Below are 27,793 nucleotides of genomic sequence, written 5' to 3'. Positions count from 1 at the left end.
ACTTCGGGGTCCACCAGGGAACATGCCAGGGGGACACCTTACACCCCCCTGGCTCGGCGACTGGTGCCTCGTGGGTCTGGGGGCCCCCCCTGTGGCCAACTGATGAGCTGGGGGGTTCAGGAGGACCCCCAGCAGACCTGGAAGTACTTCCAGTCCAATTCCAGGTTTGCCGACAAGCACATGGAGGGCTCCCCGACACTCCTGTGGGATGCTCCATGTGCCTCAGTATCACCATGTTCACAAGCCACATTGGTACCTCAAGGTACATAGAAAAAATGTTTAAAGCTGGGTCTATGTCTGAATCGCCGATTCTCTGAATCAGCATCGAATCTTCAGATTCAGATTTGGCTGAATCAAATCAGGGACAGTGATCTGAATCAACAAATTGAACCACTGTTCCAGATTTCATAGTTTCATAGTTTCATAGTAGCTAGAGTCGGAAGGGACCTAGGTAGATCATCTAGTCCGACCCCCTGCCTTAGCAGGAAAGAGCACCGGGGTCAGATGACCCCGGCAAGGTGCTCATCTAACTTCCTTTTAAAAATCCCCAGGCTAGGAGCCTGCACCACTTCCCCTGGAAGCTGGTTCCAGGCCCTAGCCGCCCTGACTGTGAAGTAGCGCCTCCTAATATCTAATCTAAACTTACCCTCCGCCAGTTTGTGACCGTTATTCCTGGTCACTCCTGGCAGCGCACGGGGGAACAGGGACTCCCCCAATACCTGCTGATCCCCCCTGACCAGTTTGTAGCAGGCCACAAGGTCCCCCCTTAACCTTCTCTTGTGGAGGCTAAACAGGTTCAGGTCCCGTAGCCTCTCCTCATAAGGCCTGCCCTGCTGACCCCTGATCATACGAGTCGCCCTCCTCTGAACTCTTTCCATATTGTCCACGTCCCTCTTGAAGTGTGGCACCCAGAACTGGACGCAGTACTCCAGCTGCGGCCTGACCAGTGCCGCATAGAGGGGGAGGATCACCTCCCTGGACCTGCTCGAGATGCATCTGTGGATGCATGACAGGGTACGATTGGCCTTCTTGACTGCCTCCCCACACTGCCAGCCCATGTTCATCGTGGAGTCAATGACGACTCCAAGATCCTTTTCCGTCTCCGTGCTGGCAAGAGGGGAGTTCCCCAACCTGTAAGTGTGGTGCCGGTTCTTCCTCCCCATGGTGCAACACCTTGCACTTATCAGTGCTAAACCCCATCCTATTCTCATCCGCCCACCGTTGCAACCTGTCAAGGTCAGCTTGTAGCCTATTGCACCCTTCTAGTGTGCCCACATCCCCCCACATCTTAGTGTCATCAGCAAACTTGAACAGGGTGCTTTCTACCCCCTCATCCAAGTCACTGATGAAGATGTTGAACAGTGCGGGCCCGAGGACCGAGCCCTGCGGAACCCCACTGCCCACATCCTTCCAGGTCGAGAAGAACCCATCCACTACCACCCTCTGGGTGCGGCCCTCCAACCAGTTGGCGACCCATTTGACCGTGTGGGCATCGACACCACAGTCTCCCAGCTTTTTGATGAGGACAGGGTGAGAGACAGTGTCGAAAGCCTTCCGGAAGTCCAAAAAGACTACATCCACAGCAACCCCTGCGTCTAATGATTTGGTGACCTGATCGTAAAAGGCCACCAGGTTGGTCTGACAAGACCTGCCACTGATGAACCCATGTTGGTTGCCCCTGAGCATGCATTCCCCCGCAAGGCCCTCCTGGATGTGTGCCAGGATAATTTTTTCAAAGAGCTTACCCGGGATTGAGGTCAGACTAACTGGCCTGTAATTTCCCGGGTCCTCTTTTTTTCCCTTTTTGAAGATAGGGACCACATTGGCCCTCTTCCAGTCCTCCGGCACCTCGCCAGAGCACCACGAGTGCTCATAGAGCCGCGCCAGGGGTCCCGCAATGACCTCGGCCAGTTCCTGTAGAACCCTAGGGTGAAGATCGTCCGGACCAGCGGACTTGAACACGTCCAGCCTCTCCAGAAGTACCCTAACTAACTCCTCGCTAACCCTTGGCCCAGGCGTGTCTCTCTCGGGGCCCGAGGGGGGCCCAGCAGGGAGGTGGCTGAACTGGTCCCTACTTAGGAAGACAGAGGCAAAGAAATCGTTAAATATGTTAGCTTTGTCATCTGGCGTGATGACTAAGTTGCCCATCGTGTCCTGCAGGGGCCCCACATTACCCGGGACCCTCTTTTTACCCCCTATGTATTTGAAGAAGGACTTCTTATTGTCCTTAATCCGGGAAGCTAGTCCTATCTCCAACTCTGCCTTGGCCCTCCTGACTGCCCCCCTACATCCTCGGGCGACTGTAACATAGTCCTTCTTGGTGATGACCCCATCTCTCCATTGGGTATATGCCTCCCTTTTAGCAAGGAGACATTCCCGGATGCTCTTAGTGAGCCATGGGGGTTTATGTGCCCTCCTGCTCCCTTTGACCCTTGTTGGGATTACCTCCCTTTGGGCATGGAGGATCGTCTCCTTAAGGAGCAACCACTCACCTTCGACATCCGATTCCCTTCCCCTCTGGGTCCTCAGCGCTTCCCCAACGATCCTCCTTAGCTTGTTGAAGTCAGCCCTCCTAAAGTCTAGGGCTGTTGCCTTGCTGCAGCCCTTTGCCACCTTACGCTGGATGGTGAATTCCAGCAAGCGATGATCGCTGTCTCCCAGGTGGCCCATCACCCGCAGCCCCCTCACCAGGTCATCACCCGTGGCCAGCACCAGGTCCAACAAGGCGTCTCCCCTGGTGGGACTGTGCACCTCCTGGGTTAAATGGAGGTCCTGCACTCTGGCTAAGAACCGACGTGAGCGATCAGACTTGGCTGACTGCTCCTCCCAGCAGATGTCTGGGAAGTTCAGGTCCCCCATGATGACCACTTCCTTAGCCCTCACTGCCTCTGTAAGCTGACCTAAGAATTCCTGGTCGAGCTCTTCTCCCTGGTTGGGAGGTCTATAGTAGACTCCCACCGTTAAGTCTCTCTCCCCTGGACTGCCTTTTACTCTAACCCAGAGCACCTCAGAGTGCCCCCCCTCTACCCCCTTGCTAATTAACGAGGAAGTATATTCCTCCTTGATGTAGAGTGCTACTCCTCCACCTTTCCTTCCTATCCTGTCCTTCCTGTATAGCCTATAGCCCTTGACACTCACCGCCCAGTCATGCGATGAGTCCCACCACGTTTCTGTGATCCCTACTATGTCAGGGCTGGTGACAGCTAGGAGGAGGGCGAGTTCCTCCTGCTTCTTCCCCATACTTCGAGCATTCGTGTAGAGGCATTTGAGGCCTTCAACGGTTGTGCCCACTGACCCCCTAGTCTCAGCAATGCCCCGTCCCCCATCGCTTACCTGTTTCTCCCTTTTGACCATTGGTCTGGGCTCGCTGGCTGTTGCTGGGCCTGGTAGTTCATCGTCTCCTCCGCCCTCATCTTCCCCCTCCCCCGACGAGCCTAGTTTAAAGCCCGCCGAAGGAGGTTCATCAACCTGGAGGAGAACACACGCTTACCTTTAGGGGAAAGGTGGAGCCCATCCCATCCCAGCATGTCTCTCATCACGATGTGCCGGTCATGGCTGAGGAAGCCAAAGCCCGCCTCGAAGCACCATTCCTGTAGCCTCCAGTTGGTCTCCGCAATGCACATCTCGTGACGTCTGCCTCGACCGCTCACTGGCAGGATGGAAGAGAAGACCGCCTGTGCGCCCATCTCCCTCAGCACGCCTCCCAGAGCATGGTAGTCCTCCATCAGGCGATCAGGGGCTCTCCTGGCCGCATCGTTAGTACCCACATGGACAAGGACCATGGGGTAATAATCCGTGGGCTGGATGATGGACTGGAGCATCCCCTTCACATCCTGAATCTTCGCTCCGGGCAGGCAGTAGACCTCACGTGCTGAGGGATCCTGGCGACAGATGGGGCCCTCTGTACCTCTCAGGATGGAGTCACCAATCACGATGACGCGACGCTTCCTCCTCTTAGGCCTCTTGACTCCCGCCGCCCGCACAGGACATTGTGTGCACAAAGTCTCCTCCCTGGAATCTTCCACTGCTCCCTCCTCCTCCAGGGCTGCCAGGACCTCATATCTGTTCTCCAGATGGACAGGAGGAACTGGTGCCACAACATGGTTAATAGCCCTGGCGCGGGAGACCGTCTGCCACTCAGCAGTGGAGGGCTCATCCCGGGCTGCCCTCTCCTCTGTTGTATCACCCTGCAGAGAAAGAAAATACCTATCAATTTCCTCCTCTGCCTCACGGATTCCCCTCAGCCTGCTAACCTCCTCCAGGAGCTCCTGCACCTGCTCCTCCAGGGTCCTAAGGCGGATACCTACAGGACAGGTGCAGGAGTCCCCAGTCCCTGCCCCCCCAGACCTTGCCAGGCAGTTCCCGCAGGCCAGGGGGTTGGAGGACGGCAGCCCCCCCGAGGGCTCTGTCTGGGTGGAGGCCTCGGACAAGCCCCGGGAAGGCCGCGCCCCCCGGGCAGGGGCCCTGGCAGAACTCCGTGTCGACACCATCGCAGGAGTTGCTGCCCTTACTAGCAGAGCAGGGGTCAGCCTCTGGGGCCCGCCTGCTCGCCCGCTCGCTCTGTTCGCGCGGCTCGGGAGCGCGGCTCCCTACCGGCTCAGCTAAGAGGGACCCGGGGGGCTTCCCCTCCGGATCCAGCTCAGCTGCGCCGGTCCCTCAGCCCCACTTACCTTAGGGGGATCAGCTGCTGCTGCTCCGCTCGCCGCCGCCGCTGCTACTGCTGCACTCTCCTCCGCTCCGGGTCCAGAAAGGAGGCACACGTGTGGGAAGGACACACGTGCGCCTGTGTCCCTCTTCTCCCCCCTGCTCCTGACCTCCAAGTGGGCCGGATCCAAATCGAATAGGGCCCGCTTTGCACAGCCTTAACTCAGTATATGACTTGAAACTCTGTCACAATCTAAAATAAACAACTTTTCTTTTGTGATTTCACAGTCTCTTTAACTGAGCATGTTATTTGGAGTTGGTTTACTTGGCAAGCCTCCTTACCCTTATTTTCAGTCCTTCCTTTCTGACCTGAATGTCCTTTCTGTCTTTCCCCTTCCATGCCTTTGTCTCTCTAGCCACATACAGACATTAGGGGAGTCTTTACACATGCTCCAGAGCTGGTGGGACGCTTTAAGTAGAAAAGGCTCCTAGAGTGGCTCCTTGTGTATACAGTGCTATGTGCTTCAGAATGGTGGTGGGGAGCACTTTAATTAAAGCTCAGTTGACTTATTTCTTCTATTCTATTTTGGTTCATTTATCACTTCATCATTGCATTATGCAAGTGAATTTATGACAGAGGGTGTCATTATATCTGTTTTGACATGACATAATGCTGGACAAATATGACCTTATTTTGTTGCTCACCATCTTTGACATCACTGATGAAAAAGTAATCCAAAATTATTATTTTAACTTTTTATTAACAGTAGGTTGGGCCCATAGGTCAAGCACTCTTTATATCAGTGTTTAAAAAAAGGAAGCAATAACAAATGTGTTCAGGCAATGTTGTTGGAAAGGAAGACTCTCTCCAAGTAGAACTTTTAACTACAGCTTGTTTACAAGAGGTGTTTTATGAAGGTCTCTGCTACCTTGGAGGTGTCCCCAGTTAATAAAGAAATGAGTGAGCTCAAGAATGGAAAGGCAGCAGCACATTTTCTGAGCTCCAAAATAAACAGTGTTGTGCTGTAGTTCATCCTGTGGTTCATCCTGTAGTTCATCCTGATCTATACTTGGGAGGGGAAAGGAGTCTTCCAAATACGGCTTTTCCCATGGGACACTTAGGAGTGCACACCAGCATAAGCACATGATACCTAGCCACAGCTAAACCACACAAAAGACTGTGTTTTAATTGTGATAAAAGATTTCCTATCATTTGCAATTAGCCATCTGGGCTTCCAGCTAAGATTTTTTTTTTTTAATCAATGTAATACATAAGATTTGCAAAACACTGGATACATTTGTTATCCAAGAACATAGGAATGCCAGGAGCTTGGGGAATAAACAGAAGGAACTGGTCCTTCTGTTAAACAGAAATAACTACAATCTCATACAGATAACAGAGACCTGGTGGGACTCCTCCTATGACTGGACCATAGGTATAGATGGTCCAGTCCCTGTACCCTGTACAGGAAAGATGTGCTGATAAAAGTGCTCTCTATGTGAAGGAGCAGTCCACTTCCCTACAAGTGAAGATTGGCACCCAAGGAGGATGACTGGAGATCCTCTGGGTTAGAATACAAGGGGAACATGGTGAAGGGGATACAATTGTAGGAGTCTACTACAGACCTCCAAATCAGGAACGAGACCTTGACCATGAATTCACTAGAGAACTTGCTGTGGTTGCACACTCTCACTGCAAGGTTGTCATGGGAGACTTCAACTACTCAGACATCTCATGGGAAGAGCACTCAGCCAAATCCAATCGGTCATAAAGCTTCTTCATATGCATGGATGAGCTCTACCTGTCTCAAGAAGTTTATGGGCCAACAAGAGGTAAGGTACTGCTGGACCTGGTACTGGCCAAAGGAGGATGATCTAGTCAGCGACCTAAGAATCGAAGGGAAGCTGGGTGATAGTGACCACAAGCTGATCACCTTTACTATCTATTGCAAAGCTGGCAAGTCAGTCAGCAATGCAGAAGTCTTCAACTTTAGGAAAGCCAACTTTCATAAGCTCAGGAGGCTTGTTGTTGAGGCCCTGAGAGGCCATGATTTGACAGGGAGGGGAGTTCATGACAAGTGGTCACTCCTTAAGGAAGCAATCCTAGAAGCACAAGGGAAGTCCATTCCAGCCCATAAGAAAGGCAGTAAAGGGGATCAGCAGGGAACTCATGGACATCCTACCTCTAAAAAGAGAAGCTTAGAAAGGATGGAAGACCGGAAACACCACTAAGGAGGAGTTTTCTGCACTGGTCTGCACCTGTAGGGAGTGAACAAGGAAAGCACGGCTGTAACCAGACTCCAACTGGCTATACAAATCAAGGACAATAAGAAGTCCTTCTTCAGTTATGTGGGAAATTGGGAAAAAAAAACCAAGGGCAACATTGGACCCCGACTACACCAAATGGAGCAGCTGACAACTGACACCCAGGAAAAAGCCAATGTGCTTAATGATTACTTTGCATCAGTCTTTTACCAAAGAGACCACCCTGCCTGACAAGATGTGGAATGACCAAGGTTAGAGTGAATATACATCCACCATTGGTGTAGATCTTGTGAAGGAACACCTTGAGAGGCTGGACACCCACAAATTAATGGTCCAGATAAATTGCACCCAAGAGTGCTAAAGTAACTCGAAGACACCATAGCATGGCCACTGGCAAGGATATTCAAGAACTCATGGTGCTCGGGAAAAGTACCTGAAGATTGGAAGAGGGCCAATGTGGTGCCTACCTTCAAGACAGGGAGGAAGGAAGATCTGGGAAACTATAGGCCAGTCAGTTTGACCTCTATCCCTGGAAAGATCTTGGAAAAAATTATCAAAGAAACCATTCTTGATAGGCTAACAGAAGGCAACATTCTGAGGCATAGCCAGCACAAGTTTGTTGCAGGTAAGTCTTGCCGGACCAATCTCATTTCCTTCTATGACCAGGTGACATATCACCTGGACAAAGGGGAAGAACTCGATATCATATATTTGGACTTTAAAAAGCCTTTGACCTGGTATCCCATGATGTTCTCATGGAGAAATTGGGGAACTGTAGCCTCGACTACCCTATGGTCTGATGGCTGGGGAACTGGCTCCGAGGTCGGATCCAGAGAGTGGTAGTTGACAGAACCAAATCAATATGGCATGCAGAGACGAGTGGTGTCCCCCAAGCTTCTGTTCTCAGACCTGCACTCTTTAATGTCTTTATAAATGATCTGGACTCTGAAATGGACTGGTGAACTTCGCTGATAACACCAAACTATGGGGCAGAGTCTCCACACTTGAGGATAGACTGGCAATCCAGGCAGACCTCGATACCCTTGCAAGGTAGGCAGATGAAAACCTGATGGCATTCAATATGGAGAAATGCAAGGTGCTCCACCTCGGGAGGGGGGGAGGGGGAGAACCCCACATCACACTTATAGGCTCAGCAGTGCTACACTCACTAGTACCATGACCGAAAGAGACTTGGGTCTTGATGACCACAAGATGAACATGAGCCACCAATGTGATACCACAGCCAGCAAAGCGAACAAAACTCTGGCTTGCATCTACCAATGCATCTCGAGCAAGACCTAGGATGTCAGCCTCCTCCTGTACTCGGACTTGGTGAGGCCACAGCTGGAGTACTGCATCCAATCCTGGGCTTCACAATTCAGGAAGGAAGTGGAGAAGCTTGAAAGAGTCCAGAGGAGAGCCATGCACATGATCAGAGGGCAAGAGATCAGGCCTTATGAAGACAAGCTGAGAGCCACGGGACTCTTCAGCCTGGAGAAGCATAGTCTCAGGGGTGACTTGGTGGCAGCCTATAAGTACATAAGGGGTGTGCATCAGGATCTGGGGGGGAACACCTGTTCACCAGAGCACCCCAAGGAAAGACAAGGTCCAACAGTCACAAACTCCTAGAAGACCATTTTAGGCTGAATGTAAGGAAAAGCTTCTTTACTGTCTAAGCCCCCAAGACCTGTAATGGACTCCCTCCAGAGGTGGTGCAAGCACTTTCAAGAAACATTTGGGTGCCTATTTTGCTGGGATTCTTTGACCCTAGCTGACTTCCTGCCCCTTGGGCAGGGGACTGGACCCAATGATCTTACAAGGTCCCTTCCAGTCTTAATGCCTATGAAATCTATGAATAACAAGAACCACAAGGGGCACGCTTACACATGCAAAGTAATACTACACAATTGCTTCTGGGCACTGCATTTACACACATGCCCATGACTCTAGCATATTGAGCCAGGTCAGAGCAGCCCTAGCTGGCAGGGAACCTGGGGAGAACAGCCTGCCAGTCTGGGGCTGCTCAAACCTGGCTTAACGTGCTACGGAGGGGCTGGCTGGCATATAACGATGTTCTAGTGTGGGGCTCACTGATAGGCAGTCCCCATACTGAAGCCCCATTGTGCCCCAGCCAGCTGGAACAGTGTCTAGACATGTGCTGCTGTGCACGAAAAAACTCCACAGCAGGATAATATTTATATTTACAAGTACTAACCTGTTGTGGAGTTTATTAGTTTCCTGTGGCCTAATAGGGCCACACACCATCAAATTGCTTTTTACAAGGAATGACTTTATATTTTCTCTCTATTATTTTCGTTAAATCTAGACTCATGGATCTTACACAGAAGTAAATTCATGAAGTCAATTAAGTCACTCAGGTGAAAGGCTAGCAGGAGATCAGAATCATGCTCTTTCTTTGTGAGCAAGAGGGACTGGGAACATTTCTCGCAAGACCTGATGAAGAATGGCTTGCATTTGAAAGCTTTTCTAATTTTATCCCCACAATACATTTGGTCCAATAACAGACAGCACCCACTTGCCTCTCAGGTAAAACTGTGAGCAGTCTACAAACATCCATGAGCTGTTGGAACAATCACAAGACCCTGGTGAGCAAAAACATTATTGTATGCTCCTGAGATAGCAAAATACTTTATCCACAGGACATCAAAGTTAAAGTTAAGCACATATTTAAAGTGCTTGGAGTCTGGGCAGTTTGGAAAGGGAGAAGAACTCATAAAGACACTGGGTATCAACAATTAATTTCCAAGGACTGAGCTACTGAAATGGCGGTCGTAATCTGGCCCATAATATTCTGCTCTTTCTTGTTTTCTGCAGCTCTCCTAAACAGTTGCTTCTTTTCTACTGGGAGTTCCTTGTTGGACAAGATATTCTCATCAGCAGTAGACAAGGAGACCCTTGTAATTTGTCTTCCTCTCATTGCTGGCTAGATTGCTAGCAGGTTTTTCTTAGGTTGTGTTAATTTAACATTTAATTAATTGGTTCTTGTTGATGTTTAAAAGATAAGGAAAACCTGCTAACTGAACTCTCTGGTCATTTATTCTTTGTCAAAGAAAGACAACATCCAGGGGGCCTGATTTCCCTTCTCAATTAGAACGTTAGATGTCAAGACTAATGATATCACAGTCAACAAGATCACCCTGGCAATGTTAAATGAGGATTAAACCCACCATTTTCTAGGCATGGGGTGGGTGGTCCTTGCCAGTGGGGAAACTCAGTAACTGAAGCAGCTGAGACAATACATTCTGAAAGTAACTGCGTTTTTGTGTCTCTCATCTGATGGATAAGGCTGCTCTGCAGATCTGTGTATGAGTATTAAGTAATGAATCTTATTCCCCAAGGAGGTGTGTCCTGATGCTGAGCAGCTGCATGGCTTGCATTACTTCTATTCAGAAGTCTATCTACGTAGTCATCAAGTGAAAAATAATAAACAGAAGACAGGAATTACTTATTCACTGGTATTTTTCTGCTCATAGTATTTACTCTGAGCATAAAATTGCTGTACTGAATCAGACCCACGTATGTTTTAAAGCAGCATCCTGTATTTTGCAATGGCAGATGCCTCAGAGGAAGTTGCAAACTATGTCCCCCTGCCCCTGTCCTGAATAATTACAGAGTACCCGACCTCTAGCACAAATCTGTTCCTAGCCCACGCTAGCTAATGGCTGGCTGAAGCAAAAGAATTTATGTCTGTTGTAATCTTGCCTCATGTAAACTCTAGGTATTTTCATTGTGTGTAAAAATGTCAAAGCCCCTTTTTTGAACCCATGGGTTCATTGTATTTGCGTTGCTTTTGATCTATTCTCAAATTGCTGCTTGCTGTTTGCCCCTGAGGGAAGGCTGTACTGCAGGGTATCCTGAAGAAGCTCATTAAGCTAACTGCACCGATTGATTATTATAAATAGGCCAGAGCAGACCAAAGGATCTGGCCCTCTATATTTCATTTGTACACAAAAACACTGCATTGTGTGCACATGAAGTCTAGTCCATACCCAACACACAGCTGCAAAATCAAAGAATAAAAAATCCTGGCATTTAACAACACACACACACCTTTTACTTCTTCCCCCTGCCCTACAAGCCATGACCCAGACCCTGGGCCAGCATGGATACCAACCTGCCTGCCCACATTTTTGCCAATCTCCCCACCACCCAAACTGCCCAAACTGTTCTGCACCGTTCTTGAAAATCACACTCACTCACAATTGGGGCAGTGTATACTGAAAGGCCTCTCTTAGATTGGATTCCCACTGTTTAAACCATACCTGTTTCAGTTAGTGTAACACTTGTATTTCACCATACTTTCATACCGTGGCATTGATTTTCATGTATCAGTCATACCTGTTGGCCTGGTGGGGAGGGGGGACGACAACTCTTTTGCAGGCATGCCATAAATTAGCCCCACACCCTCCTTGAATGCCACTGATCTCCTTTCCCTGCCTGATCTGATGCTCTGCTTTCTGCTTCCTGCCTTGTGCCCTCTACCCAATCTGCTGCTCTGCTGTCATCTTCCTGCCCTGTGCTCTCTGCCCCATCTGCCACTATGTTGCCTGCCCCCCCCCATGAACCACCGTGTGCCACTCACAGATGCTGCCTATGTGCCAAAAGTTGGCCACCCTTGTGCTAGTGGATCAATAGTTGGATACCACGAGATGGATGCTGGCTATCTCCACGACAGTGAGTTATCTAAGGTAAAGGTAATTGTTCTAAAGCCACTCTTACGGCCTGCACAAAACTATGTGGATGCTGGGAAATTGATTTGGCATGTTTTTAAATTGGAAAAAGGCTCTGTGCAGCTCTTCCAAGAGGAATTTTGGGGATACTTAAGTCTTATATTTTTAACAGGCAGAAAATACCTGTCACTTCCATGTGAGTAGCAGGAAACTGATAGCCAAGAGAACAAGGCCACACAACAGCTTGTTGACCCTAACTGCATTAGGCAGTATTTTGCATTAGGCCACGAGATCCTGAGACAACCTGAAGTGCCAGCCATCTTTCATAAGAATGATTTATTTTTTGCCAGATGCATTTTGGTAGCACTTTCAGAAAATTCATGCATTAATAATCTATTTAAAATAATTAAGGCTATCTACCGGAACTAACTTACGTAATTTTTTTCACAAAACACTTACCAGGGGACAGCAGACATTGATTGAAATGTATTGGTATATGCTATTTTGTGTGTTTTTTAAATAAGCATAACAATAAAATGATATCAAACTCCTCTGTACCAGATGTTTAAGTGATGATAATTACAAAATTAAAACAAAATTAGCACATACATATCTTGAATGAGGAAATTCCTGGTTTTGTTCCTACATTCACATACCGTTTCATGGGAAAAAAAGGGTTTTTTTTTAGTAGGTGTGCATGCAAATCGTCCAGGCATCATTCAGATACTTTGCCTTTATGTTTAATTATTTCCTAAATCTTTAGCATGATCATTCATCAGGATTTAAGCCACATTTTGTAGGGATTAAGCAGGCCCGTCTGTGTGGGGCTCTGCTAGTCTAAATCAACCCTGGACAAGCTATGCACCAATGTTAAACCTGCAGAAAATCCAACTCCCCCTCCTTAGACAATGAATCATTAGGCGCTATCCAGACAGCCTCCTGCTCTGCAAACATAGCTCCTAACCACAGAAATCTGGCAACTGACCACCACATTTGCATATGCAGAAATGTCACAGTTTTTTAATTAAGAACATCTGGAACATCTTGGGCCTGATTTGTGGCCCAAGATACAAGCTGTATGCAAAATGTGTTTAAAGCTGCCCATGTTGGACAAAGACCAGGCTGCTATATTTGGGTCATCATGCTGGACTCATGTGCTTCTGAGCTTGCTGGTAATGAACAGTCTGGATCATGCATCTAACACTGGGTCTGCTGGTGTCCCCTTTTGACAGCTTAAGCCCTGTGATTAGTTCCAGCTGCTGAGGACTCCTCACTACCTCAGTACACTCTTTCCCAAAGTTCCCTCTTGTTGACACTTGGGACTAAATCCTATTCCACTTTACACATCAAAATGGCTCCTACGCAGTCACCAAACCACTTTTTCAGAGTTTCATAGTTTCTAGGGTCGGAAGGGACCTGAGTAGATCATCTGGTCTGACCCCCCACCATGGCAGGAAACAATACTGGGGTCAAACGACCCCAGCAAGATGTTCATCTAACTTCCTCTTAAAAACCCTCAGGGTAGGAGCCAGGACCACCTCTCTTGGAAGTTGGTTCCAGATCCTAGCCGCCCTGACCATGAAGTTCCTGATATCTAGCCTAAACCTTCCCTCTGCCAGCTTGTGACCGTTATTCCTGGTCACTCCTGGCAGTGCTCAGGGGAACAGTGACTCCCCCAATGCCTGCTGGTCCCCCCTGACTAGTTTATAACAGGCCACGAGATCCCCCCTCAGCCTTCTCTTTTGGAGGCTGAACAGGTTCAGGTCCCGTAGCCTCTTCTCATAGGGCCTGCCCTGCTGCCCCCGATCATGTGAGTGGCCCTCCTCTGGACCCTCTCCATGTTGTCCACATCCCTCTTGAAGTGTGGCGCCCAGAACTGGACACAGTACTCCAGTTGCGACCTGACCAGTGCCGCATACAGGGGGGAGGATCACCTCTTTGGACCAGCACACACACACAGTTTGGGATTCTGCTTCACTCTGTGATGAGCTGAATCACCCTATACATGTTCATAATGGAAATAAAATGAGGGAGAAAACCCCTCCTGTGGTTACCCCAAAGGCCTAGTGGTTAAGGCACTTGCTCAGTAAAACTTGAGTTGTAGGCCTGCCCTTATTCGGGGAAGGTTTCAATATATGCCTTCCTAGAAACTGGCAATGGATAAAAAGTACCAGATTAGCTCCTGCTTCACTAGGAACCAGAGCCTTGGACTAGAACCCATGGCCATTTTGTTTCAAGGACAGTATCCATCTCACAGAGACCCCTACCCCCCAGCTAAACCTCTTCATTTTGGCCCCATGTCTCTTCCTTTTCACCATCCAGTAGGCCAACATCAAAGTGTTGTACCCTGACAGCTGTAGTCTGTGCCCTGACAGCTGGAACACTGTTGGACAGCAGGAAACACAGGTTCAAACCCCTACTGCATGAGGAAGGCCTACAACCCAGGTCTCCCATATTCTGGATAAGTGCCCTAACTAGTAGGCTACTGGGCTGTGGTATCCTTATGAGGGTGATCAGGCATTGGAACAGGCTACCTAGAGAAGCTGTGGAATCTCCATCCTTGGAAACTTTCAAAACCACGTTAGACCAGCACTTGGCAGGGGTAATCCTGCCTTCAGCAGGGGGCTAAACTAGATGACTTCAGGACGTCCCTTTTAGCCCTGCTTTTCTATGATTCTATGGTTAGGGATGTACTTAAATCCAAGTTTCATGATTTTTGTGGAAACCGCAAAAAATGACATTGGCTGTGATTACCCAGGAAATCAACCAAAAACAAAAAAAAACCTTAATAAAAATAAAATGCTGTCTCTCCAGTGGGAGCCAGCAGTGGAAGCGGTAGGCACCAGCTGGCAGGGTAGCATGAAGGACAGCTGCCAAAATAGTGGCTTTTCCCTTGCACTTCTCTGGAAATCAGTACCAAGGGATGGGGTCACATGAAGAGCAGCCACCAGTCAAGATGGTGGCCACCCCTTCGTCCCTCCACCCCGTGGGCCCCTCTGCCTATCTGTCCAAAATGACCATGAAATTAGCTGTTTGGGCCACAACCAAGCCTCAAAAATTGCTTTCTTTCTCCGCAAGTCAGGTAGGTACCTATTTATGTCCCTCTGCCTCCCCCACTTGCCAACTAGACATGGGGTTTTACCCCAACTAAACATTAGGGCTTTACTTGGCCTTATACACACATGGGCGATCCTATTTTGCAGCATAGCCACCTGGGTAGGAAACATCCCTATGATGTGTGCACCACTGTGTCTCCAATCTCTCAGTTCTAATCCTCAAAGCGAATTTACAAAACACCTTCTGTAGATGAGGCTATGAACTTCACTTCATGAATCTACTGGATACAAAAAAATCATAGACTAAATATAGACATTGAATTTATGGCATATTATAACCTGCCTGACATGCGATAACCCCAGATAACCTCTCTACATTTTACCAGCTTCATTCTGTCACCAGGTCACTAGGGCTGTGCGAGGCTTCAGACAGAGCTTTGGATCCAGAGAAGCTTTGGACGCTTTGGGGTCCGAAGCAGCACATCCGGGTCAAAGCGCTGCCTCGTTTGGCTTCCCGAAGCGGTTCGGAGCCACCTCGGTGATCTGGCCATAGGGTATAATGGGGAACAATAAATTATCTATAACTTTGTTGTTTTTTGTCCGATGTGGATGAAATTTTCAGGGGTGGAAGACGCTTCAGAGAGCATAATGCCTGCCAAGTTTCAAGACAATTGGTGGGGGGAACAGCACCCAAAATTCTTGAAAGCAAAACTCCTGTCATGTCTATGTGTTACAACACAGAGGGGTCAAAACTGCAGGTCTGGTAGCTCTTGCTGAGGCCACAAAGTCTGCCAAGCTTCAAGAAGATCAGTGCAGGGGTTTGGGGGGAACTGCCCCGCAAGCTGCAGACAAGCTAAACTCATGCCATGGGTGCTACGGGACTGACTGTGCCCGTCTTGACGAGGGGAGGGGAGACACTGCTGCAGGCCTGGCTGCTAAGCTACTGTGTTACCAGTTACCAATCAATCAATCATGATTCACTCAGGGACCAGGGACTCAAGGACCAACTCAGTACACAGGACCTAGCTATTACATAACAACTTAACCAGCATCAATTAGCACCTGCAAAACCAGTCTGAGAGGAAAGAGTTTTACCTGTCAGCAGCCAGGGGTGCAGGGCCCCAGACCCCTCCTGCACCGATCTCTTCCACAGCTGGCAGGTGTCACAGCAGGGGCCACCATCCCTGCAGCTGTCACCCTGCTGCGCCTTAGCACACACAGTGTCACCCATGGCACCAGTTTTGCTTGTCCACAGCTTGAGGTGCAGTTCTTCCCAAACCCCTGTACAGATCTTGAAACTTGGCAGGCTTTGTGGCCTCAGCAAGAGCTACCAGCTCTGCAGTTTTCACCCCCACCTCCCCGTGTTGTAACACAGCTGTGGCATGAGTTTGGCTTTCAAGAATCTGGGGTACAGATCCCCCAAAACCCCTGCACCGCTATTCTTGAAACTTGGCAGGTTTCATGCTCTCAGCAGAGGCTACCATCCCTGCAAACTCAGACAGAAAACAATAAAGTTATAGATATTGCATTGATTCCCCATTATACCCTATGGCTGGATCTCCAAGGTGGCTCTGAAGCTTCGGAGCCGCTTCGGCTGGATCGAGGCAGAAACCTGGTCTGCTCCAGATTGGATCGCAGCCATCCAAAGCGGCTGGATCCGAAGCCGGATCGGATCGCTGCCGACTTGCACAGGCCTACAGGTCACCATTCCTTCTTGCTTCCCACACCTGTTTCACATCTATTGTCTCCCATGGGCTCTAATCTTCACTGCCACACATTTGTATTTTCACAGACCTGCATTTTTGCATATTGGCTTCTATTCCACCCAGGAAAACACAAAACAACAGCAGACTCTCCCTGCCTGAAGAAGGGTGTTTGTGCCTGAAAGCTTCCAAAGGACAATTTTTCCAACTATTTAGTTGGTCTAATAAAATACATTACATTTACCCAAAGAACCTTGTCTGCCTCTGAATGGGCATATACATTCTTGCATGCCCACACCTAAATTGTCAACTGTGTGTAGGTACCAAAACTTGGGGTTATGTGGTGTAACTGGAAATATAATTTAGCCCCCTGGCTTCCATTTCACCTCTTGAGTGAGGTGGTGGGAGCAGATACTGGCTTTACAAAGTGTTCTAAACCCAACCACTCTTTACTTTAGATAGCTGAAGAGGTATCTGTGTCCAGATAAAACAATACAACCCTCATGCAAAGTTTCCTGCTTCCAGTTCCAGATCCATCCTGAGCGAGCGTATCATCCTGAGTATACTTTTGGCTTCGGTCAGTTTTCTTGGAAATTCAGGATTCTTCTCTTTCCCCTCCCCCTGCCCTCATGCGTAGGGTGGTCTGAAAATGTCCATGATGCTAAAATCTCTTGTAACTCATGACTGTGGAAGAATGGAAGACAATAATAGGCAGTGATGGTGTTTAGGTTTCTTCCCTAAGACTGAAGAGGAGCTGAAATTGCCTAATGACAAGACTAAAATGATGTCTGCCTTGTAGCCACTTACTTCATCTATTAAGCATGATGTCTGCTCTGTGAGAACAAGGGAGAGGTCTTCACCAATGGCTGAGACAGAGGTGCAAAGGCTGTTATGGTATGAGCAGTCTAAGGGGATTCCTCTCCAAAATGGCAGCCTCTAAGGACATAGAATCAGAAGCACTTTATGATTTTTGTGCTTCTACTTCCAGGCTAAACGCTGGAAATATACAGACAGCATAGGATATATAAACATTGTCTATGGCCACATACTGGCCATAATGAAAACTTCCACTACCAGAAATGATTCCAGGAGAGGGGGCAATACAAGCATTCAGCCTGTAACCATCCCCTCTCCCCTGCTCTTTGCACCTTTCCAAGATCGGGCTGATCCAAGTCTGGGGAAAGCACTGGGGAGCAGTGACTGCTCCAGTCCTCCCATTCTTGGGAGGAACAATATCACAAATAACACATTGCATGCTATGGTAGTAGTATCCACATGTAGAGAGCACTGATGAAAACATGACTTGATCTAATTTCAATGGTTCCTTTCTTTTTTCCTCTATCAGACAATAATTAAACACATTCAGTTCACAAGGCTTTATTATATGAATCGAGACAAGAAAGGTGGCTTGTAGGGGCTGCTGCCCTGCTAGAACTGCTTACTTTACAGTATAGTTAATGCACCATGGTGGAATAGGGTGAGGGGGGAGTTGCGGCATGTCCTCCATAGGTGAAACAACGGCAAAGTGAAAGAGGAGGAGGAGGAGGAGGAAAGGGGGGACAGAAAGGGGATGGAGGGTGATGTGCTGCCTTGTTCAGGCCAGTGATTTTTTCCATGCCTGGGGCTGCAACTTGCTTTTACTATTTTTAACTACTGTACCAAACAATAGGGTTGTGATGTACAAGTACATAGATGACATCTGCAGCCCAGGGTAGGAGGGGAGATAGTTTTGGGTCTAAGAGCCCAGAAAGACTGAGCACAAATTCTAATATAATATAGGGCTTAGTTTGTCTGCCTGTCTATCTGTAATGTTCTTGGAGCACTCAGATTGATTACTGAAACAACCAGAATGCCCCAGGAGTGTTACAGACAGGAGGCGGTGGTGCACCACTATGATGGCAGGGATGGAGAGGCTGAAGCAGGGGTGGGGAAAGTAAGCAGGCAGAAAGTAGGCAGCTGGCTTTCCAGTGCATCAGGTATTTTACTTTTTATTCCTATTTTCCCTATTTAAAATGAAAAAGGAGGGGACATACTCACTTTATGAACCAAAAAGGAGGGAGAACCACTTAACCTCTTATGCATCTACCAAATGAAGAAAAATACTTTTCTAGGTATTTGATGTTTTGGTAATGACACTATAAACATGTTCCTATGTCAATTTAAGTTCATGCAGATCCTAAAGGAGAATGTTGTGAGATAGTTTCTTCCATTTTTTGAACAGAATGGGTAAAATTTTGGCCTCCTGGAAGTTCTGTTCTGACTCCAGTGGGGTCAGGGTTTCATCCTTAGGAATGCAGGGTCATTGGCATTTCTGATGGTAATTTTATGTGACGGGCTGGCTGGCAGTGACCTGGCCCAGCAGTTTTGAAAGGGCAAAAGATGATTGGAGGACTTGGGATTCCCTTTCCTCACCAATCTGGTAATGATTTGGCCCAGGGGTTTTGAAGGGGTAAAAGATGATTGGAGGACTTCGGATTCCCTTTCTGCACCAATCAGACCTGAGAGACTCACCTTCCATGTCCCCTGATTGACCTCTTGGGTCACCTGGAGGGGGATAAAAGGGGCAGCATGGGCTGACTCAGGAGAGACCAGCGAGGGACAAAAGGAAGGAGCTTTACAGAGCTGAGCCAGTGGGGTAGGAGCAGTGCCCCAGAAGAGCCTGAAAGAGCAGAAGCTGCAGGCAGCAGTTGGACCCTCAGCAACGCGGCGTGCAGCCGGCAGGAGGGGCTCCCCACTGGGCTCCAGGATCCCCTGGGAGAGGCTGCAGCCAGCAGGAGAGGCTCCCCAGCTCTAGGAAGGATCTGAGCAGCGACCTGAGGGGTTCCCAGCTCCTCCAATCAGAGGCCAGGCAGCTCAACATGAGGCCAGGGCTCCAGGAAGGTCAAGACCCCTAGCAGGCTGTTCTTGTCTACCATGTGGGAGATCTGGGTTCAAGTCCCAGCTGAGGTGACTTGGGGTGAATGAGCTAACAAGAAACAAATCTTCTTGCAGTGGAAAGGGGCCATTGTGTTTTCATAGAAGTAGGGTTGGAAGGGACCTTGTAGATCTTCAAGCTGGACCCCCTTTGCCTGGGCAGGAGAATCTTGCAGGGGCCCCACATTTCCTGGTGCTTTTTTCATCCTCCCTATATATTTGAAAAAGGACTTTTTATTATCTTTGATCTTGGACACTAGTCCTAGCTCTATGTCCGCCTTAGCTTTCCTGACAGCCCCTCTACAGGCCCGAGCAGAGGAGGTATACTCCTCTTTGGAGATAGCACCCCCCTTCCACTGGTTGTATACCACCTTTCCCCCTCCCACAACCTTTTCTCTCCCTCCAGGTACCAAGGCCTTATTTCCTTGTCATTTGACATTTTGCATTTTGTGCCTTTTTTATATTTCACCCCCACGTATTGTTTGTTCTGCTGTTTGTGTTTTATATTTTGTTAACCGTTTTTTGTCTATGATTGTAAGTGTCTAAGCTTTGTTGAATCCTGCCCCCTTGGGGCATTGTAGTGTCCACTATACCCTCTGATTTATGCCTGTTATGTTACCAGTATTAAAAGGTATATGGTTAAGTCCCCATTGGTGGTCTGGCTCTGCTCTATAAGGGGAGAAGAGTCCATACACCTCCCACATCGCTTGTACACCTGCTTTCATCCCTTCAGTTAGAGAGGGGGTACCTCTTGGAGTACCACCCGGGTTACATTTGTTTTAATCCCCACACTGTCCCAGCCACGTAGTCTAAAAATTAATTTTCCCCTATGACAATGCACCTGTAAATGCAAAACAAGTTTTAAGAATAGTTAGAGTTAAATGCTGGATGGAAAGCCAGATGTGGGGCCCCAGCAAGATTCTCTGGGCAATCTGGTGGTTGTACCAGAGGAGAAAGCAGACCTCTTTAAACCAATTCTTCACCTTCATTTTCTTCCCCACTGTGATGCAAGACGGACTCGAGGGGAATGCCTCCAGACCTCAGGTTGGGGAGGACCGGGCTAGAGAGCTTCTGGAGGGGCTGGACGTGAACAAGTCAGTGGGTCCAGATGCTCTCCACCCCAGGGTGTTGAGGGGGCTAGCGGGGGTTATTGCAGGGCCCTTGGCATGGCTTTACGAGCGCTTGCGGTGGTCAGGCCAGGTGCCAGATGACTGGAGGATAGCCAACGTGGTCCCCATCTTTAAAAAAAGGGAGGACCCGGGCAACTACAGGCCCGTCAGTCTTACCTCAATCCTAGGGAAACTCTTTGAGAAGATCAGCAAGGAGCACATCTGTGATGGGCCGGCTTCAGGGATGATGCTTAAGAGCAACCAGCATGGTTTCATTAGGGGCAGGTCATGTCAGACCAACCTGATTGCCTTTTATCAGGTCACAAAAGCATTGGATGCAGCTGTTGCCGTGGACATAGTCTTTCTGGACTTCAGCAAGGCCTTTGACACCGTCTCCCACCCCATCCTCATTAAAAAACTAGGCAACTATGGCATTGATGCCTACACAGTCAGATGGATTGCAGATTGGCTGAAGAGTCGCACTCAGAGGGTGGTGGTGGATGGGTCATATTCGACCTGGGGGGAAGTGGGCAGCCGAGTCCCCCAGGGCTCAGTCCTTGGGCCCATTTCTTTATCAGCGATTTGGACGACAGGGTGAAATGCAACCTGTTTAAATTCGCTGATGATACCAAAATTTGGGGTGAGGTGAGCACGCTAGTAGGGAGGGAAAGACTGCAGCAAGACCTGGATAGGTTACAGGAGTGGGCTAACAAAAACAGGATGCGTTTCAATACTGACAAGTGCAGGGTGCTGCACTTGGGCAGTAGTAACCAGCAGCATACTTATAAGGTGGGAAACTCCCTTCTTGAGAGCACGGAGGCAGAAAGGGATCTTGGAGTCATTATTGACTCCAAGATGAACATGGCCGACAATGCAAGGTCATGGTTGGCAGGGCTAACCGGACCTTGTCGTGCATCCACAGGTGCATCTCAAGTAGGGCCAAGGAGGTGATCCTCCCCTTCTATGCGACACTGGTCAGGCTACAGCTGGAGTACTGTGTCCAGCTCTGTGCGCCCCACTTCAGGAGGGACGTGGACAACTTGAGGGGGTCCAGAGGAGGGCCACCTGCATGATCCAGGGACAACAGGGCAGACCCTACAATGAGAGACTGCGGGACTTGAACCTATTCAGCCTTCACAAGAGAAGGCTGAAGGGGGACCTGGTGACCATCTATAAACTCACTAGGGTGGACCAGAAGGGTTTGGGAGAGACCTTGTTTCCCCTAGCACCCCCTGGCATAACAAGGAATAACGGCCATAAGTTGTTGGAGAGGAGGTTTAGATTAGACATCCGTAAGAACTACTTCACAGGGTGGCTAGGAGCTGGAACCAACTTCCAAGGGAAGTGGTGCTGGCTCCTACCCTGGGGTCTTTAAGAGGAGGCTGGATGCCTACCTGGCTGGAGTCATTTGAGCCCAGTTTTTCTCCTGCCCAGACAGGGGGTCAGACTTGAAGATCTATAAGGTCCCTCTGACCCGGCTTCTATGATTCTATGATTTCTTTGGCTCATCACCACATGTCTTGACAAGGAAGCAAAAGGCTGAATAACTACTGAAAATAGGAAGATATGGCAGCAAACCTTTCTTTCAGTTAAATAGCTCCCATATAAACACAGGAATCCCACTGTCACCTCAGCTTGTTATTCTCAGTGGGGTCTGCAAGGACAGATTGGTTGTATGACAGGTCTGATGCTGCAAGGTCACATCAAGCTTGTGTCTTACCAAACCTGAAGAGGCAGTTTATTCCTCCTTCCTTGTTCCAGGACAAGTGAATACATCCCGCTTTCAGGTTATTTCTAGTGTTAGAAGCTGTAGTTTCTCAGTGTGCAAGAAACAGGTTTTCAGCCACAGGAGATCCTGGCATGAAAATGTTTCTGATACTTAGCACCAATATCAGCACTCAGAAATGCTAACTGGTTCTGTGGATGTTTCTCCTGATCTGCTAGAGCACTTCTTTGCCCTGACAAGTCATAAAACATTCACTGTTGTATTTTTATCACAACTCTTTTTTTTTTTTTTTTTAACTTATTTCATGAAAACCTACCCAAAGATTTCCAGTGCATCATTTTCCTTCCTACAAAAGGATCCTGTAGCAGACTCACCTTTCAGAGCTTTGGTTGAGTCCCAGATTTGAGATCCTGCTGTTTTGATTGGTGAAACTCATCCACCAATCAGGAGGCAGCAAGAGAAATAAAGTCATGTCTCTATCCTGAGGGGAAGGGGAGAAGAGCTTTCCCCCAGATCTGTTTGAAGACTGTAAACTGTCAGGTCCAGGAGACTTCAGGGGTGAAGCCCTGGAGTGTATAAAAGGAGCTACATGCCCAGCACGGTGATCAAATGCAGCGTGGGATTCAAGAAGAGCGGAGCCAAGAAAAGCTGGGGAGCTCTCCCCCAGCAGGCAATAGGCCCAAGGTTCCTGAAGCTGCCACTGGAGGAGCAGCCTTGGGAGCGGTGTGAGACCACTCGGGCTGCTGATGGTGCACAGGGACAATGCACAGAGACCTGGCCCTGGGAGCGGTGTGAGTCCGCTTGAGCTCATCACGGTGCGTGGTTTGGTGCATGGAGCCCAGGCTTTGGGAGCTGCAAGCAGCAGCTTGTGCCTGCAACCCCGGAGGGCCAGCAGGCCACATGGTGCGCAGGGTGGCATATGGGCCCAAGCCTTGGAAGCCATGGCAGGGCAGCTCAGGCATCATCGTGAGTAACCCCAGCAGGCAGCTGGTTAGGGAGGTGTGCAAGCGGTGCACGAGGAAGCGGAGCCAGGGAGCAGCCGAGGCTGTTTGGGTTAGCTACCCGGCGTGAGGACAGCCGGCCAGAGCCTAAATGGCCTGGCCTGTGCTAAGAGAGACCTCAGTGCTTAGCCAGGGCATGGGGAAATAGTAGTGCTGCAGCGTGAGTGCTGCACCCAGGAGCCAGCAGCGGTGGCGGAGCAGCTGAGAGGAGGTGAGCCATTGGTGCCCAGTGCGGGGCACAGGGTGGGGAGGAGCCCAGTGGCACAGGAGAGGCTTGGAAAGGCGCTCCAGCAGAAGAGACCCCATCGAGCTGCGTCCTGACCACTGTCACCTGAGGGAACATGAGCCATTGGGCCCTTGGGTCCCACAGGGGAAAGACATTTGGGGCGGGCAAACCCAGAGAAGGGGCTGGGTGAGCAGTCCCCCGCCTAGTCAAGCCCCTAAGGGGAGGGACCCCTGGTGTTTCCTGGACACCCCCCAAGGGACCCCATTGGAAGGAAGACTATCTCTTGCCATCGATCAGGGACTATATTAAGGAATAGGTGTTATTTAGGGTTTGACCTTGGTTACTGGTTAATGTTCACTGTGTAAATATATGTATATGATATTTAGTTTTAAGATTATATATATTATAACTCAATATATTGTATATAGTTAAGAACTTTGGGCTTGGGCTAACTCCATAGAGGAAAGAGGGATCTGCTTGAAATTCTGGCATTCCTCTCACAGCATCCCTTCCAGCCTACCTATCCCATCCAATTGAAAATAAGGCACAGCCTTGGGTGTACCCGAGTTACAATCCCATTGCCCATTATGGCCAGTGGAGGATATGCCATCTTTAATAAAGGTGACTGTTACTTCCCACTGCTTCCCAGTGAGATTGCAGCCATGCCCAAGGGGAAAATATTTCCTTTGTACAAGTCAGGAAGGTGGGACACAGGACTTGTACAGAGCAGGAGAACCCCTTTGAGTGGTATACAGAAGCAATGAGGAGAAGCAGGGTATAAAGACATAACAGTGAGAGGAGGCTGATTGGAGAGTACAGGAGAATGGAGGCAGAAGGAGGTTGAGAAGGGCAAAAGATAGTGATGCGGCTTGGAGGGGCAGAGAGTTGGATGGCAGTCCCTGCTTGAGACAGTGATGCAGAAGGAGAGCTCTCTCTGAGCAGTCAGAAGGAAGGAAATAGTTGTGGGTGTGTATTCAGTGCTGGATTTTGACCTGAAAAACCTCTCATATGTTTTGAGGGGAGGTAACACTTTCCAAAAGCTTCAAAAAAACAAAAGAAAAAAGAAAAGTCCAACAAATCCATGATTCGCTGTAAGATCTCATTGTGATTTTTGACTGCACACAATTGGCAGTTACAGCACCTTGTACTACCTCGCATGGGCATCACGTGATTGGTTAGGACTGTTGCCTCAGCCAGCTGCCAGGTAGGTAGTAAGAGGGTGTTGGAGGGACTGTGCCTTCCTCCTTTGCTGGGCCAGACACCAGCCAAATGGAGTTGAACACACTGTCCCTGGAGAAATCTAACAGCAGCTATGCCCTGTATGTCTCTGGGGGGACTGCTTAGTGGGAGGAAGCCTTAGTGGGGTGAAGCCTCCAACAAGAGGGCATAGAGTGAGAACAGTTTCTGCTTGTGCACTGATCAAGTCATCTGCCAAAAAGTATTTTTATCATAGGTACAATTTACTGGCTTACATAAAACAGAAAAATGGCTAAAGAGTAGGTGAACATGCTGAAGAGAAACAGCAATCACTGATTAACCTTTAACACAATATCATCTTTTAAGAATTGCGGAGCTATTTAACTAATTACAAATAATCATGAAGATCTGCTAATAGCTTTTGATTAATTATAAACTAATTTTTTCACATACCTGTCCCCAGAGTCTTTAATGAGCCTTAGGTCTTCTGCCTCTGGCTACCACATTTTTCTGTCACTACTAGCACCTCTAAAATGTCCTATCCTCTTCTTCACTAGGTAGAGACTGCTCTTAGCCAGATCAGAACTAGATAAGAAAGGCAAAAAAGATGTATCAGAATTATTATTTTAAAATCTAACATTCCTTGTCCAACCAGGATCATAAAAAACAAGCGTACTTCCCTGAGAAACTGAGGCAGTGGGCTGCAGTTCTGTCCCAGCTCTGACCCATGCTGTCACCACAAGAACCTGGTTCCCGGCCCCGGAGCAGCTCCCCACCCAGCCGTGTGCCCTGCCAGTGCACCGCTCAGGCCAGTCTCCCTGGAGATACTGGCCCCATGCTGTCATGGTCCTGCCACTCCTGAGGTCTCCCTGGAGACCCGCTGGAGTGACACGGGCAGGGGCTGTGGGGAAATGGAGTCTGGCTGCCGGTTAGATCCAGCATTTTGCCCACCCCTGCTCTGATCAATATTGAAAGATATTGCACATCAAAAAATTAAGGTAGGCCCTTATTCACTGCTTGTTTTGTATTAAAAATCCATTTTCAAAGTCTCCTTTAATATATGTACGTTATTTAAATGCACCGTGCAAATTGTGACTCCTTAGAACAATAGCACAGAGAAGCTGCCTATGTTTCTTTATAAACAGTGCTAAGATGAATTAGTTGGATTGGCTTCCTCTGTTTCAACTTTGCTGTCATAAAAATGCTATTACTAGCTTTTTCTTTGATAAAATAAACAAGCATATCTGATATGCATGTTAATAGAATGCCCCTATTTACATAATTGAAGATCCTGTTAGCTCTAAAACCATTTCTAAATTCAAAGGAGGCCAGAAAGGAGAACAACAAAGGAGAAGGGTGACCTCAGTGACAGCCCGCTGACGCATCTTCAGCATCAGAACTGGCACAGGAAGATCATGTTATGAAAACTGGCATGGGAAACCTGAGCAAGAGTGTTCTGTCATTGTGCCTATTATCAGATCATAAACAATAATCCCCAGGGAATTCACAGCTTTTGGCTTGCTTCTCAGTTAAGCTTTTTGGATACATTTCACCCTGTTAGAGTCGCCCTGGTCCTTGACATAGGGCAAAAGTGAGATATATGGGCTGTACTTTCATGTGCCCTAAAGCGCTTGGCATCCAGCTGCTCTCACTGTGACACCTATGGCCAGATTTTCAAAGATCCCACATTATTTCGAAAATCTGGACTATTTATTTAGAAAAACAGGTGCTGAGACAGCTTAAGCAGAAGGGTAGGTGGCTGGATGGCAGGTGGATCCATGGAGAAGCTGACAAATTGTGGCATGTATCTTTCTTAAAGGATGGTAGCATAACCATGGCAAAGAAGCCTTTCTCCATCACCATTGCATCCCCAAAGCGTTGTCTTGCTGAACTGTTCCAGGTGGTGAATGGTCTGATTAATCCAAATCATCTGTGACTGGAAACTGAGTCTACTTCAGTCTGATGTGATGAGCTTTATATCTACTTTGCAGACAAAATTGTCTGTATCTGACATGGCTCGGAGTACTACCACTTTTGCTGCAGTTTGAGGTTGAGGAAACCCAGTTTTGTCCTGTTTATGTGGATTGTTTTTAATTGCTATCTTCCACTGATGCAGGGGACATGCTTGGAGGGATGAGGGTGACCAGCTGCCGGTTAGAGTCCCTGACATTTGGCCACCATCATCCATTCCTTTATATCCTCAAGGCTGGACAACTGTGAAGCACTCCAGGTGCAGCTGCCCTTGAAAACCATCTGGAGGCTGCAACTGGTGCACAACACAGCTGTCTGCCTTCTGATGGCACAGGGCTGCCAGGAGTACATCACTCCAGTCCTCCAGCATTGGCACTGAGTTCCTAGGTTTCCAGGCACAATACAACAGGCTGCTTTTGATCCATAAAGCCTTTAAACAGCCTGTGACCAACATACCTAAGGGACTGCCTTCTCCCCTGTGCCCCAGGGTGATCTCTAGGATCAGCCAAGAGCAACTACCTGCAAGTACCATCCAAGTGCCAAGTCCACAGTCACTCCTCAGCACTGGAGCTCCCTCTCTCTCTCCTCAGGTCTGCCAGAGCATGAGCCTGGACATCTTTTGGTAGCACTGCAAGACCTTTCTGTTTGGGAAGAAATCAGCCCAGCAACCAAACCTGCCCAACAACCGAAACTAGGCCAAGATGTTGTCTAGTGGATCTCAGCTTTATTTTGTTTTATTTCGTTATTTGTTTTATTTATTCTACCTGCCTTCCAAATTATTCTTCTTCCATTACTGTAATTCAGCCTGAGCTTTGTTGGGAAGGGAAGTATATAAATCATATAAAATAAATAAATATGTTTGGCTTTTTGAGCAAGACTGAATTTCACCATCAAGGTTTAAAGCTATGACATAAAAGCCAGGCTAGATACAATGTTTTAATCATCACAGAGACTCCAGAATGAACCAAAAGATTTCTGTATTTAACATGCTTATTCATACATACCTTGTAGGTACATTCTCCACCTCACTGTCAGCTTTGTTACAAGACCCTTAGTTAAATCCTTAAAGAAAGGATCGTGGATAAAATCCAGGTCCCATTGAAGTCAGTGGCAAAACTCCCACTGACTTTAATAGAATCTGGATTTCACTCCATTTCTCTGTCAAAGAAAAGCTTCTAGAGAAATGTTTCTGAATCCTTTCTAGGGTACTGCACTGATCTCACCATTGATTTGATTTAGGTTAAAGCTTTATACACGTCTGAATAAAAAGAATGAAGATGTAGGATAAATG

At 48.3% G+C, this 27,793-nt stretch overlaps 1 long non-coding RNA gene across 1 annotated transcript in view; it reads right to left on the bottom strand.

Moving 5' to 3' along the window:
- Positions 1-25,075, bottom strand: part of LOC149868066 (uncharacterized) — a 95,968-nt gene extending 70,893 nt beyond the window's left edge. The window contains exons 1-2 of the long non-coding RNA XR_016441172.1: positions 24,985-25,075; positions 3,491-4,187 (exon numbers count right to left, since the gene is read on the bottom strand). This is a non-coding gene — a long non-coding RNA (uncharacterized LOC149868066). The remainder of the gene's footprint in view (positions 1-3,490; positions 4,188-24,984) is intronic.
- Between the last annotated feature and the right edge of the window lie 2,718 nt (positions 25,076-27,793).

Source organism: Crocodylus siamensis, chromosome 3, assembly GCF_052110815.1.
Source record: "Crocodylus siamensis isolate JL-2025a chromosome 3, ASM5211081v1, whole genome shotgun sequence".
Taxonomy (NCBI): Eukaryota; Metazoa; Chordata; order Crocodylia; family Crocodylidae; genus Crocodylus; species Crocodylus siamensis.
This window is presented reverse-complemented; position numbering and strand designations above follow the sequence as displayed.